This window comes from Felis catus, chromosome A2 (assembly GCF_018350175.1).
Source record: "Felis catus isolate Fca126 chromosome A2, F.catus_Fca126_mat1.0, whole genome shotgun sequence".
In the NCBI taxonomy this organism is placed as follows: Eukaryota; Metazoa; Chordata; class Mammalia; order Carnivora; family Felidae; genus Felis; species Felis catus.
In genome coordinates this window covers 123,741,130-123,753,185 of record NC_058369.1, presented here as the reverse complement: position 1 = coordinate 123,753,185, position 12,056 = coordinate 123,741,130, and the positions used below count along the sequence as shown (strand labels likewise).

Genomic DNA, 12,056 nt, shown 5'->3' with positions numbered 1-12,056 from the left:
TACATCTTGAACAAAACATATTTTCCTCCTTTCTACTGAAAAGGCCTGGAAACAATTACCAATCATGGCAGGGAGCATCCTAGCCCCTGGACTGTAGTTTTGGAGATAATATTTCCTAATAAAAGGAACCAAAGATTCTTGAAGAAAAGGCTGATTCTAGATATGAGGCAAGAAATGTACAAAGGAAGCTAGAAACACCTTACACCAGCTACCAAGGAAACTATCGAAGGCTGTTACAGTCACGTCAAAAGACTTAGGAACCAACTAGCCAACATGAACCATTGGCCAGGCCTGACCAGGGCTCCGTCGGATGGGAAACATCTAAGATTCAAGATTGCTGGAAAGGCCCGAGGGCCCATAAGGGAAGCAGAGGCATATGGGGTGTGACAGTAATCACCATGCAAACCTTTTCCTCAATGGCTTAGTGCTATGGAACTGCTGGCCACAGGAATATGACCTGGTGGGTGAGGGTAGGCCCCATCCAACAGGCCAGGATGGCCCAATGCTTGAGGGAAGGTGCGGGGAGCAAACTGCACTTGTGAGAGACGGCATGACTCAGCATCCAGGCTCCCTGGGATCAGTCCCCAGTCTGGCTTTGTAGGGACTGACAGCATGCACAGAATTCTCTTAAAAAGAGAAAAAGGGGGGGCGCCTGGGTAGCGCAGTCGGTTAAGCGTCCGACTTCAGCCAGGTCACGATCTCGCGGTCTGTGAGTTCGAGCCCCGCGTCAGGCTCTGGGCTGATGGCTCGGAGCCTGGAGCCTGTTTCCGATTCTGTGTCTCCCTCTCTCTCTGCCCCTCCCCCGTTCATGCTCTGCCTCTCTCTGTCCCAAAAATAAATAAACGTTGAAAAAAAAAAATTTAAAAAAAAAAAGAGAAAAAGGGCACCTGGGTGGTTCAGTCAGTTGAGCTTCTGACTCTTGCTTCTGGCTCAGGTCACAATCCCAGGGTTGTGGGATTGAGCTCTGCTCAGCGCAGAGCCTGCTTGGAATTCTCTCTAAAAAAATAAATAAATAGAATAAAATAAAAAAAGAAAAGAACCATTGCAAAGAGAGGACAATGTGAGCAACAGTAAGAACAACTCCAAGAAGAAGATACACACGTTAATAATTTTTCGCGAATTAAAGCTTCTGAATCATAACACATCTCCCCTTCACTTATTGTGGTTACTTTTTGCTGCCTTTCATCACTGTGCCAGAAGCAGTATTTTGGGCGGGGGACGGGGGTGGGGCAGTAAAATGCAAATATTAATATATGTATTTGAAAGTAGATCTTTTTCCAATACCAACCACATGTTGTGTCACATATCTTCTATGCTGAAAATATTCCTCTCTATGAGGGTGCCAGCTGTTTAATGGTACATAAAGGGACCTTAATTTTACCCTTAATCTACTGAACCTCCTAGTGGATACCACATAAAACAGGTCAATGCCTTTTTTTTCCCCTGGAAATGGTCTATTAAATATTTAACCTTTTTATCTTCTTCAAAAGTAAAAACATTAGCATGAAAAATTTCAAAAACTCTCTTACTTTTATGTGGGAAAAGTGTACCCATTAGAATATTTGATTTATTAAACCCTAAATAAGAGGACTTTATGTCAAAAGAAATGTCATTAATCATCTAACATAATGAATGTCAAAAAATCTACTCATGTGTTCCTGCCAAAATATGGAAACTTACTATTTTTTTAAAAATTTTTAAATGTTTGTTTATTTTTAAGAGAGAGAGTGAGACAGAGCATGAGCGGGGGGAGGGCCAGAGAGAGGCAGACACAGAATCGGAAGCAGGCTCCAGGCTCTGAGCTGTCAGCACAGAGCCCAACGCGGGGCTCAAACCAGGAACCTTGAGAACATGACCTGAGCCGAAGTCAGATACCCAACCGACTAAGCCACCCAGGTGCCCCTGGAAACTTATTTTGAGGGAAAAAAAGAACTATTACAGAAAAACAAAATAACTCCAGTGGGTTAGAATGTATTAAATACATTTAATCCACAAGTTCATTTTTTTTTTTAATTTTTTAAATGTTTGTTTATTTTTGAGACAGACAGAGCATGAACAGGGGAGGGGCAGAGAGAGAGGGAGACACAGAATCCGAAGAAGGCTCCAGGCTCTGAGTTGTCAGCACAGAGCCCGACGCGGGGCTCAAACCCACGAACCCCGTGAGATCATGACCTGAGCCGAAGTCGGATGCTTAACTGACTGAGCCACCCAGGTGCCCCCACAAGTTCATTTTTAAAACCTACAAATAGTTGATCATTATTAGAGGATGAAATAAAGGGAAAGAATCAAGCATTTTATCCTTCCTTTTATATGCAAACTGAATCATGTGATAATAAAAGAGGGGCAAATTTTTTCTTTATACATATTCTAGCTAACAGATAAAGAAGGAATGACAGAATGAGATATCACTACTTTTTTTTTTAATTTTTTTTTTTAACATTTATTTCTTTTTGAGAGACAGAGAGAGGCAGAGCATGAGCAGGGGAGGGGCAGAGAGAGAGGGAGACACAGAATCCGAAGCAGGCTCCAGGCTCCGAGCTGTCAGCACGAGCCCGACACGGGGCCCAAACTCACAAATCGCGAGATCATGACCTGAGCCGAAGTCAGACACTCAACCGACTGAGCCACCCAGGCGCCCCGAGATACCACTACTTCTTATTCCAAAATGGACCTAGGCAATAATCATTAATATCAAAATATCAGGAAAACAACAACAAAAAGAGAGAGAGAATTAGGTTGGTAGGATGACAGCCTACCTATAATCATCTTGCCTCTTCTCTCCATCAAGGAAACCTGATCAAGTCTCTATACCCAAGTACCAATTTATGAAACTATAGAAGTTAGAAGAACGCATTAAATTATGCAATCAACAAAATCCAGATTTTGGAAAACCGCACAGGACAAATGACTCCATTTCTTTAACAAATTGAAAAAATAAAGTTGTAGAAGGAGAAACCTATAATAGAGACTTAAAAGATTTATCCACTCATAGCATTATGTAGACTTTACTTTGGTCCTGATTCAACCAAAAATTAACATGGCTTCACACAGAAACTTGTACACAAATGTTCATAGCAACATTATTTATAATAGCCAAAAAGTGGATAAATAAAAATGTGGTATACCCGTACAATGGAATTCAGCAGTAAAAAAAGATCCATGCTGCACTATAGATCAATCTTGAAAACTTTATGCTACGTGAAAGAAGTCAGACAGAAAACACCACATATGCTATTATTCCATTTATATGAAATGTACAAAATAGGCAAATCCATAGCATGTGTATTAGTGGTTGCCAAGGGATGAGTGGGAAATGGTAAGTGACTGCTATTGGATACAGGGTTTTCTATTTGGGATGATGGAATTAAGATAGTGATCATGACTGTACATCTTTGTGAAAACGCTACAAACCACTGAATTATACACTTTAAATGGATAAATTTTATGGGATGTGAATTGTATGTCAAAAAATATGGCATTCATGAGACAAATGGAAATTTAAATACTGATTTGTTACTTGATAGTATTAAGTTATCAGCTTATAACATTACAACATCTTTGTTTTAGAGATACATCTTAAATATTTACAGATGAAATATACTGCTGGGGTTTGCTTCAAAAACAGTATAGGATATAGTTGGAAAACTGTTATTTTCCAGGTATCAGAGAAAGAACTGTATCAGGCAAGAATTATCAGTGGATGCTGTGATGATCCTAAAATATGTCCACAAATTCTTTGATAGTCTCCCTTCAAGAATTGGAGCTTGGGGAAAAAAAAAGTTTAGAGCTTATTGTTTCTTGTAACGTGGGTTGGACTTAGTCACTTAAAAAAAAAATGTTTATTTATTTAGAGAAAGGGGGGGAGAGAGGGAGACAGAGAATCCCAAGCAGGCTCCATGCTGTCAACACAGAATGTGATGTAGGGCTCGAACCCACAAACTGCGAGATTATGATGTGAGCTGAAACCAAGTCTGACGCTTAACGGGCTGAGCCACCCAGGCGCCCCTGGACTTAGTAACTCCTAATGAGTCCACTGTAGTGGAAGTGACAGTGTATGAGTCCCAAGAGTAGGTCACAAAAGGCATTGCTCTCTCAGGGATCACTTGCTCTAGAGGAAACCAGTCCATGCCACGAGGACACAGAAGCAACTCTAGAGAGAAGTTTGTGAAGCAAGGAACTGACAGTTTCAGCACAACTTGCCAGGTATATGAATGAACTGTCTTGGCAATGGATTCTCCAGCCCCAGGCAAGCCTTCAGATGATGGCAACTTCTGGCCAACACTGAAATGTAATCTCACCAGAGATCCTGAGGCAGAAACATCAAGCTAACCACTACCAATTTCCTGACCCACAGAAACTGAGATCATAAATACTGTTTTAAACAACTAAGTTTTGACATATGTATTATGCAGCAACAGGTAAATACAGACGCTGAATCTAAAGGAAATGTTGATGATAAGCAAGATTATTTGCATGATCCTAAAGCATCTCCGCACAGACTGTTTCTTATTTGCAAGGGGGGAGGCAGTAACTGTAGAGTGATGCAATTGGGCAACAACCTTGACCAGTGATCAAGATCAACATCACCAATAAGGGGCAGATAGACATACGCCTCCACATGTGATATCCTGAGAGGAACACAACATAAACTAGGCAGTATTCTGGGCAAGAATGTGTATTTGGAATCTAATCATAAGAAAATGGTAGACAAATCCCCAGTGAGGACCATCTTATTAAAAAAAAAGGAAGAGGTATTTATTTTGCCAAAATGTCAATGCTATAAAAGAGAAAGTCTCTGGAAATGGAGGCTGAACTGAATACAACACCTAGCCCTGAACTGGAAGGGAAAAAATGCTATAAAGAACATAATCAACAAAATTGGAATACGAAAGGTGGAACAGAGATATAATTGAGTCAGTGTTAAATTTACTGAATTTGGTGACTGTACTATATGTAAGAGAATACCCTCATTTTAAAGAAATACATAATGAAATATTTAAGGGTAAAGGGCTATGATATATGTAACTTGCCCTCAATAGGTGGAAAAAAAGTGTTTGGGGGGGGGGGGTTGTGTGTGTGCGTGACAGCGAGAGAGATGAAGGGATGAATCTGGGTAAAGGGTGATAGGTATTTGATTTTGTCTTACTATTTTCATTTTTTGTTCCTTACATGTATGCTTGAAATTATTTCCAAATAAAAATTTAAAAGATAAAAATTCTGTGGGATTGAGGGGAAAAAGTAACGGTAAAAATGAAATAAAATTGGCTGTAAGCTGACAATTATTGAAGCTGAATGGTATATTGTAAAAGGAGGTTTACTAAACTCTTGTACTTTCGTACATATTTGAAATATTCCATAATAAACGGCGGTGAAGTGTAAGAGAACTGAAGTTAAAGATCCCAAGTATCTCTTCCAGTGCCTAGTTCTATGGTCTTTTTAAATGCATTAAAAAAATTATTTTTAAGGGGGCGCCTGGGTGGCCCAGGTGGTTAAGCGGCCAACTCTTGATTTTGGCTCAGGTCACGATCTCATGGTTCATGAGTACGAGCCCCACGTGAGGCTCTGTGCTGACAGCGTGGAGCCTGCTTCGGATCCTTGGTCTCCCTCGCTCTGCCCCTCCCCTACTTATGCTCTCTCTCTTAAAAATAAGTGTTAAAAAATTAAAAAAAAAATTTTTTTTTAGTGCATTCCCAATGTTACATAACCATCACCACCATCCATCTCCAGAAACTTTTTATCTTGCAAAACTGAAACTCTGTGCCCAGTAAACACTATCTCCCCTCCCCACTCGCCCTCCTTCCAGCCTCTGGCAACCACCCCTCTACTTTCTGTCTCTATGACTAGGACTACTCCAGGTCCCTTATACAAGTGGAGTCACACAGTATTTGTCCTTTTGGGCCTGGCTCATTTCACTTAACAGTGACTTCATGGTTCATCCGTGCTGCAGCAGGTGCCAGAATTTCCTTCCTTTTAAAGGCTGAAAGATACTCCATTGTCTGTACACGGCACATTCTGTTTGTCTGTGCCTCTGTTTGTGGACACTTTGGTTGTTTCCACCCCGACTACTGTGAAAAATGCTGCTGTGACCATGGTGTACATGAGCTTGTTGAATCCCTGCTTTTAATTTCAAGCCTGGATTTTTACAATTTGTTAGGGAAAGAGAGTTATATTTTAAATTCCTCTTACCATCTGGGATCTAGTTTGTTTGATGTTTTTAAGTGATCTTCAAAGGGGCGATGATCATGCTTTTCCAGAGAAAGCACAGACGTGACTGGTCTTGACCGTTGCAGCTGAGCTCCAGTCTCATTTCAAACGAGTTCCTTCACGTGCAGTGCTATTCACGTGCCTATTTGACAGTTATTGCTGTTGGACGGATTGGATAATAGGAACCTTGTTTTAGGTTTTGGACACCGGGTAGGCACAGGGAAAAATGACCAAAGTTGGTCAAGTTCATGAGAAAGGGCTTGTGAGCCTGGTTTCTCTAATAGCACAATCCCCTTCTCTGAGGCCCGAGTACTATTATTTTCTCACGGTTGCTTTTCCCCACGTACCCCAGGATGGTGGCACTTCCTTCCCCTTTCCTAAAGGGTTACATAATTATGCAGACCAGCATCGTGGGCCTTTTTCCACTTGGACAGTACTTTCTGGAACTGCTAGATTTCCAGATGAGAACTGTTTATTCTGGATCAGACTTAATTTGGTCAGCTGAATCCTCCTGGGTATGGAGAGTTTTTCTTACCCTTGGCCTACTTTTTGTGGTACTAAATATCCTTTTACAGTTTCACCAAGCACTTTGTAAAATAGAAATAGTTGAAAGTGCTGCTTTATTTTGCTGCCTTAGCTCCTTTTGCTGTTTCAGTACGTACATCAGTTACCCTGGGTAACTGTAACCAGAGGGCCTTGCGCTGGAAGGGATGTCACAATATTCATCAAGTGCCTACTATGCGCCAGCCCCTCCCCCGCACCATCCATTATAATACTAGATAGTTATTACCCCCAGAACATTAAGAGTGGTGATGGAGATGTGTTCAGGGCCTAATGGGAAAAAAAGAAAGACGCAGGCAAAGTGAGAGGCTTTTACTTACGTGTAATGTCTTCTCTACCCTGATCACTGCTTGGATTGTCCCCTCCAACACATTACCGTTCATTAGCAGAAGAAAATCACCAAAGTGTCATTGATCTCCAAAATCAACTCATTTTTCCATGTTCTCAAACCAGCATGGGAAAAACTGGGAAAAGACAAAGGAAGAAGAAGTGCAGAGGGAAACAAGTTGGGATTTCTGCCCTCCCATGAACCACCTGTATTCGTATAATCTTTTTTCTGTATTTTCCTCTTCTCTACATTACCTCACTTTTCAGTGATTAATAGCTAACATTACAAGTGAGCATCATACTTATTAGTATTAGTTTTTCTAAATGTTTATTTTGTGTATTTTGAGGGGGAGAGGAGCAGAGAGAGGGAGAGAGAGAGAATCCCAAACAATTTCCATGCTACAAGCGCAGAGCCCATTGCAGGTCTTGATCTCACAAACCGTGAGAATGTGACCTGAGCTGAAACCAAGAGTCAGACACTTTACCAAGCCACCCAGGTGCGCATCGTTAGTATTACTCTTAAGTGTCATAGCAATCCTTCTGTCGTTCCCAATTTTTCATTATCCTTTACAGTGACATAGAACTCTATACACGTACCTTTTTCCCCCTTTTGGATGACTTCCTTGATGTAAACCCTTAGGAATGGAATGTTGGCCAGGCTTAGGATGAGATTAAGTCCATTTAAAATGACTTCGATGCTCTCCCCTAATTAAGGTACAGGTCCATAAAATGTTCATTCCTGTGTTAGTGACTGGGATCCTGCTTTTTAAAAGGGCACCTTTTAAAGCAATGAAACAAGTATTAGCTTAACGTTCAAACACACTCGAAAAAACTGTTGGAATGCGTGAGCTTGCTAGACCACGGGAAGCATGGATACCCAACTAAGGAAGGAATAAATGGTCAAGTGCTGGAGGAGGGTGTCCACTTCCATCAGAGTGGCCTTACTCATCATTCATCTGAGACTTTGAGCAGTTTCCCACCTCAGAGAGGAAGTTGGCCCCTGTCAGGTCCACTTATATGTGGGGTTTTTTGATACAGAACTGTAATATATATTTTCTCTTCCTTATGATTTTCTTAATAACATCATCTTCTTCTCCCTAGCTTACTTTATTGTAAGAATATCATACTGAATCCATATAACACACAAAATATACATCAATCGACTGTTTATGTTATTATCAGTAAGGCCAGTGGTCAACAGTAGGCTATTCGTAAAGTTCTGGGGGAGTCCAAAGTTACACACACATTTTTGACTGCAAGGGTGCCCTTAATCCCGTTGTCCAAGGGTCAACTGCACTTCTTTTCCTTCCTGTGTCTGCCGCTCGGGGTTCTCCCTCTCTTCACTCTCTTTTCCTTAAGCCTTGTATTCTCACCAAGAGTAACTCGAGGTGGTTGCTATGCATCTCAGGCTCCTTCTGGCTTTAGCATCTCCAGAGGTTCTTAGTTCTCTTCCATCATCACTCATCCCTTCCTAGAGCTTTACTCACTCTGAGCTTCTCCTTTTCTGCATCACAGGCGATGGGACCCCCTGAGGGTGGGCTAAAAATCTGCTCTCACCTTTACTGTCTCTATTCAGAATCTTACCTTCTTCACTCAAGAAACAGAGCAAATGCCACTTCCTCCGTTGGAGAAGTCAAGGACACCAAAGATGGCCGACGGGGCTAAAACAAACTCTGGTCTCCAGCTTAGAGACCCCTCCTCTGGGTTCTTCTTCCTTTGTTTGCTGTGTGGGCAAAACCCCCCACAGATATGGAAGTTGTCGGCTATAAATTACCCTCCCGACTTGCATTCCAGGCTCAGACCTTTTGAGAAAGTCTCCTCTGAGCCCGCCGGTGTAAAATAAATCTCCAATCCACCAAGATCTCTGAGTGCCGCTTGCTTCTTCCGCCATCGTTCCAGCCTGGTTCCATAACACCTCCAGGAAGCCTTCTCTGATTGTCCCAGCAGAAAGGACTGCCATGGCACTTTAGTGGCCCTCTCAAGACACTCATCACTTTATATCAAATTTTAGAGGTCTCCTCTTGTCTTCTGGACTCCAGACAGGACCCTAGTAAGTCGGTTTGTGACTGAGTGCATCTTTACTTGCTGCTGCTGGGGCTGCAGCCGAGGGGAGCTGTTTTTAGCCGTCAGGTTTGGGGGTCTGCTACCCAGAGCATTTCGGTTCTCTAGCACCTTTATCCTATGTTTTCATATATACGCTGTCTCTCTGACATGCAGGTTTCTATGAATGGAGACAGAGACCCCATAAACAACACTGTCCACAAGGAAACCCATTCCACATTCCCGAGGAATTGTGTTAGAAATTTTGGAAACACTGCCTGCTTTTCAAGGGAGAAAGGTCACAGGATTTAGCCTGATAACTTAGAAGGGAATAAAACACATATCTTCCAACCAGAGAAGTAGTGGAGAGTATCCTTCATTTCCAACAAAGCCCCAGAAGAAAAATGCTAAGGATTCATTAAGCCCAGATGTTCAAAGGAGTGGAATTCATGGCACACAGAATAAACATGTTTTAAACCTTGAGTCTCAAAACGAGGGAGCTATCACTAATACTTCAAAGGTGGGAAAATATGTAAGATGAAAAAATTCCAGTCCTGCTGGCCCTGTGATTTTGAACAACCACACAATGGGTGACACACACACAATATTCATCTTTACCTGTGAAACTTAACCTGGGAATTTCCACTGTAAAAGCATTTAGTGGGAGTGTAAAAGCATTTATTGAGGGCACGGAGGCACTGGTGTCTCATGGATGACCTTGCACAAAGGGCCAGTTCAGGGTCACTTGCAGCTGAGGATGGTGTAGTTTAACTTCAGTCTCAGTGGTTTCTAGGAAGCACTGCTGAGGGACCATCATCTAGGGCACAGCCAGGAGGGGCACGTGGAGAGGCTACTTTTCAAATCCTCTGCTATCTGACTCTGACCTAACCATTCCCCAGAGCAAAGCACTGCCTTCTGGGAAAGTTGATCGGGGGGGGGTAAAAAAAAAAAAAAAAAAAAATCCATGGACTGGATCAAATAGAAACGAAAATCCAGATGACGACTGCAAATGGACTTTCTGAGCATACAAAGTACTCCCTGCCTGTCAAGTGTGTGAAGAAAAAGTGAGTTTTCTACACCACGCTGGTGGGGCAGGTCTCCTGGGTCTTCACTTGGCCAGAAGAGTAACTGAGATGCTGGAGTGGCCCCCATGCTCTCCCCAATCTCTCAGACTTGCTTTTCACTGACACGCGCCGCTAAACTCTGGCAAAATCCACGGAACACACGTTCTCACAGTGACCGCTTTTTGACGGAGAGCGGCAGTCACAGCAGTTTTGTTCTTGGGCCTATTGTTTGGGGCGAATGTGATTTAAAGTCGGCGGAAAGCTGGGAGATTGGACTGCTGAGGAAAGGGCAGGGTGGCTGCTGGGTTCCGATAAACATCACTGAATGTGTGGCCAAGGGCAGGGCGAAAGAGGGTGTGTGTCCCTCTCAACCAACTTTCTAATCCGCAGCACCCGACCCGCCTCGTGCCTGCAGCCAAGCCCTTCCAGGTTTTCCCCTGCCTTTTCCGAGTCTATCCCCCTTCTGCCGGCTGACAGGGCTCTCATCCCGACCTAGCCGTGGAGGGCCCAGCCACACCGAAGAACATTCACTGCTTCCAAGTCTGCCTGTGCTGATCTCCCAGCCCCGGAGTCCTCTACAGCCTCTCCCATCACTGCACCGGACTCCCACCCCACCCCCAACGACTCTCACTTAGCCTTCAGGTCTCATCTTAGGCTCCCAGGGGAAGAGACTTTGAGTCGTCCCTGTTCAGAAAGCAGCTGGCCACCTTGATGGGCTTAAACGCATCCTGGCCTTTGACCTGGCCCTTTTTGCCCTCTGTGATAACTGCTCACCTGTCCCTGCTGAACAGCGGGCTCCAAAGGGCCAGGCACCACGTGGGTACATAGTAGGCCCTTAAATATTTGATGGGGAGCAGCTGGCGTTTAAAATGCAGTATGAGGGACTTGGGTTAATCTTAAGAGGGGCTTCCCAGTGCGAGTAGCTAAAGAGGCACAAATCTTGGGTCCCTGGAGGCCAGTGTGTCCTGAGAGTTTGTGGCTGCCTGGGACAGTTCTGGAAAACACTGGACACTTATGTGATTTTTAGACTTGGGGAATGTCAGCCCTTCAGATTCAAAAAAATAAGGTTCCTTCATCCATCTCCATAAACCAGTGCACAGAACCTGTAACAAAATGAGAAAAATACAGACAAATTAATCAGTACAACTCAATTATTTGGTTTAAAGGATTCTCCTTTACTCTGACCCTATGCTCTTCTCATGTTTGCATATTAAGATGTCTTTGTATGAAGTGAGAGTGAGAAGATGAAGTAGTTTATAGTAGTCCTTACATGGCAAAAGAAGAAATGTTAAAACTTTCTAGCCATGTCCGGGGGCTGGGGTAGTGGGAGGAATTTGACCTCTCTACTCTAGATCACCCTAAAAAGAAGTTCCAGGTGTCCAGGTGAATAAATATGAAAGGCAAAGCTTTAGAAACTCCTAGAAGATCATAGAGAATCTCATGACCTTGAGGTAGAGTAGTCTTATTTACAAATAAGACACAGAAAGATAGGATTTCCTCTAAGCCTAAGAGGAAAGACATATTTAACTACATCAAGAATTCTAATCATAAAACAGATCATAAAGAAGATAAGTCACAAAATGAGGTATTTGCAACACACATAAATGACAAATAGTATCTAGAATACAAACATATACATGCATATAAAAACTCATAAAACGCTCAAGCAAATAAGAAACAGACAACCTAATAGACAAATGAGTGAAAGACTTGGAACAGGCATTTTACAAAAGTAGAAATCTAGGGGCGCCTGGGTGGCTCAGTCAGTTAAGTGTCTGACTTCAGCTCAGGTCATGATCTCGCGGTTCACAGGGGTTCGAGCCCTGCCACCGGGCTCTGTGCTGACACCTCACAGCCTGG

The 12,056-nt window shown here is 42.9% G+C and overlaps 1 long non-coding RNA gene across 4 annotated transcripts in view; it reads right to left on the bottom strand.

The window, feature by feature from the left end:
* The window catches only part of LOC109497529, a 21,207-nt gene extending 9,151 nt beyond the window's left edge, over window positions 1–12,056 (bottom strand). Inside the window, exons 1-3 of one of the 4 annotated variants that reach the window (XR_006594364.1) lie at window positions 7,690–12,056; window positions 7,086–7,229; window positions 6,187–6,363 (exon numbers count right to left, since the gene is read on the bottom strand). This is a non-coding gene — a long non-coding RNA (uncharacterized LOC109497529). Of the gene's footprint in view, window positions 1–6,186; window positions 7,230–7,689 lie in introns of all 4 variants that reach the window. The other 3 variants (XR_002153798.3, XR_002153800.3, XR_006594365.1) reach the window with 3 other exon arrangements.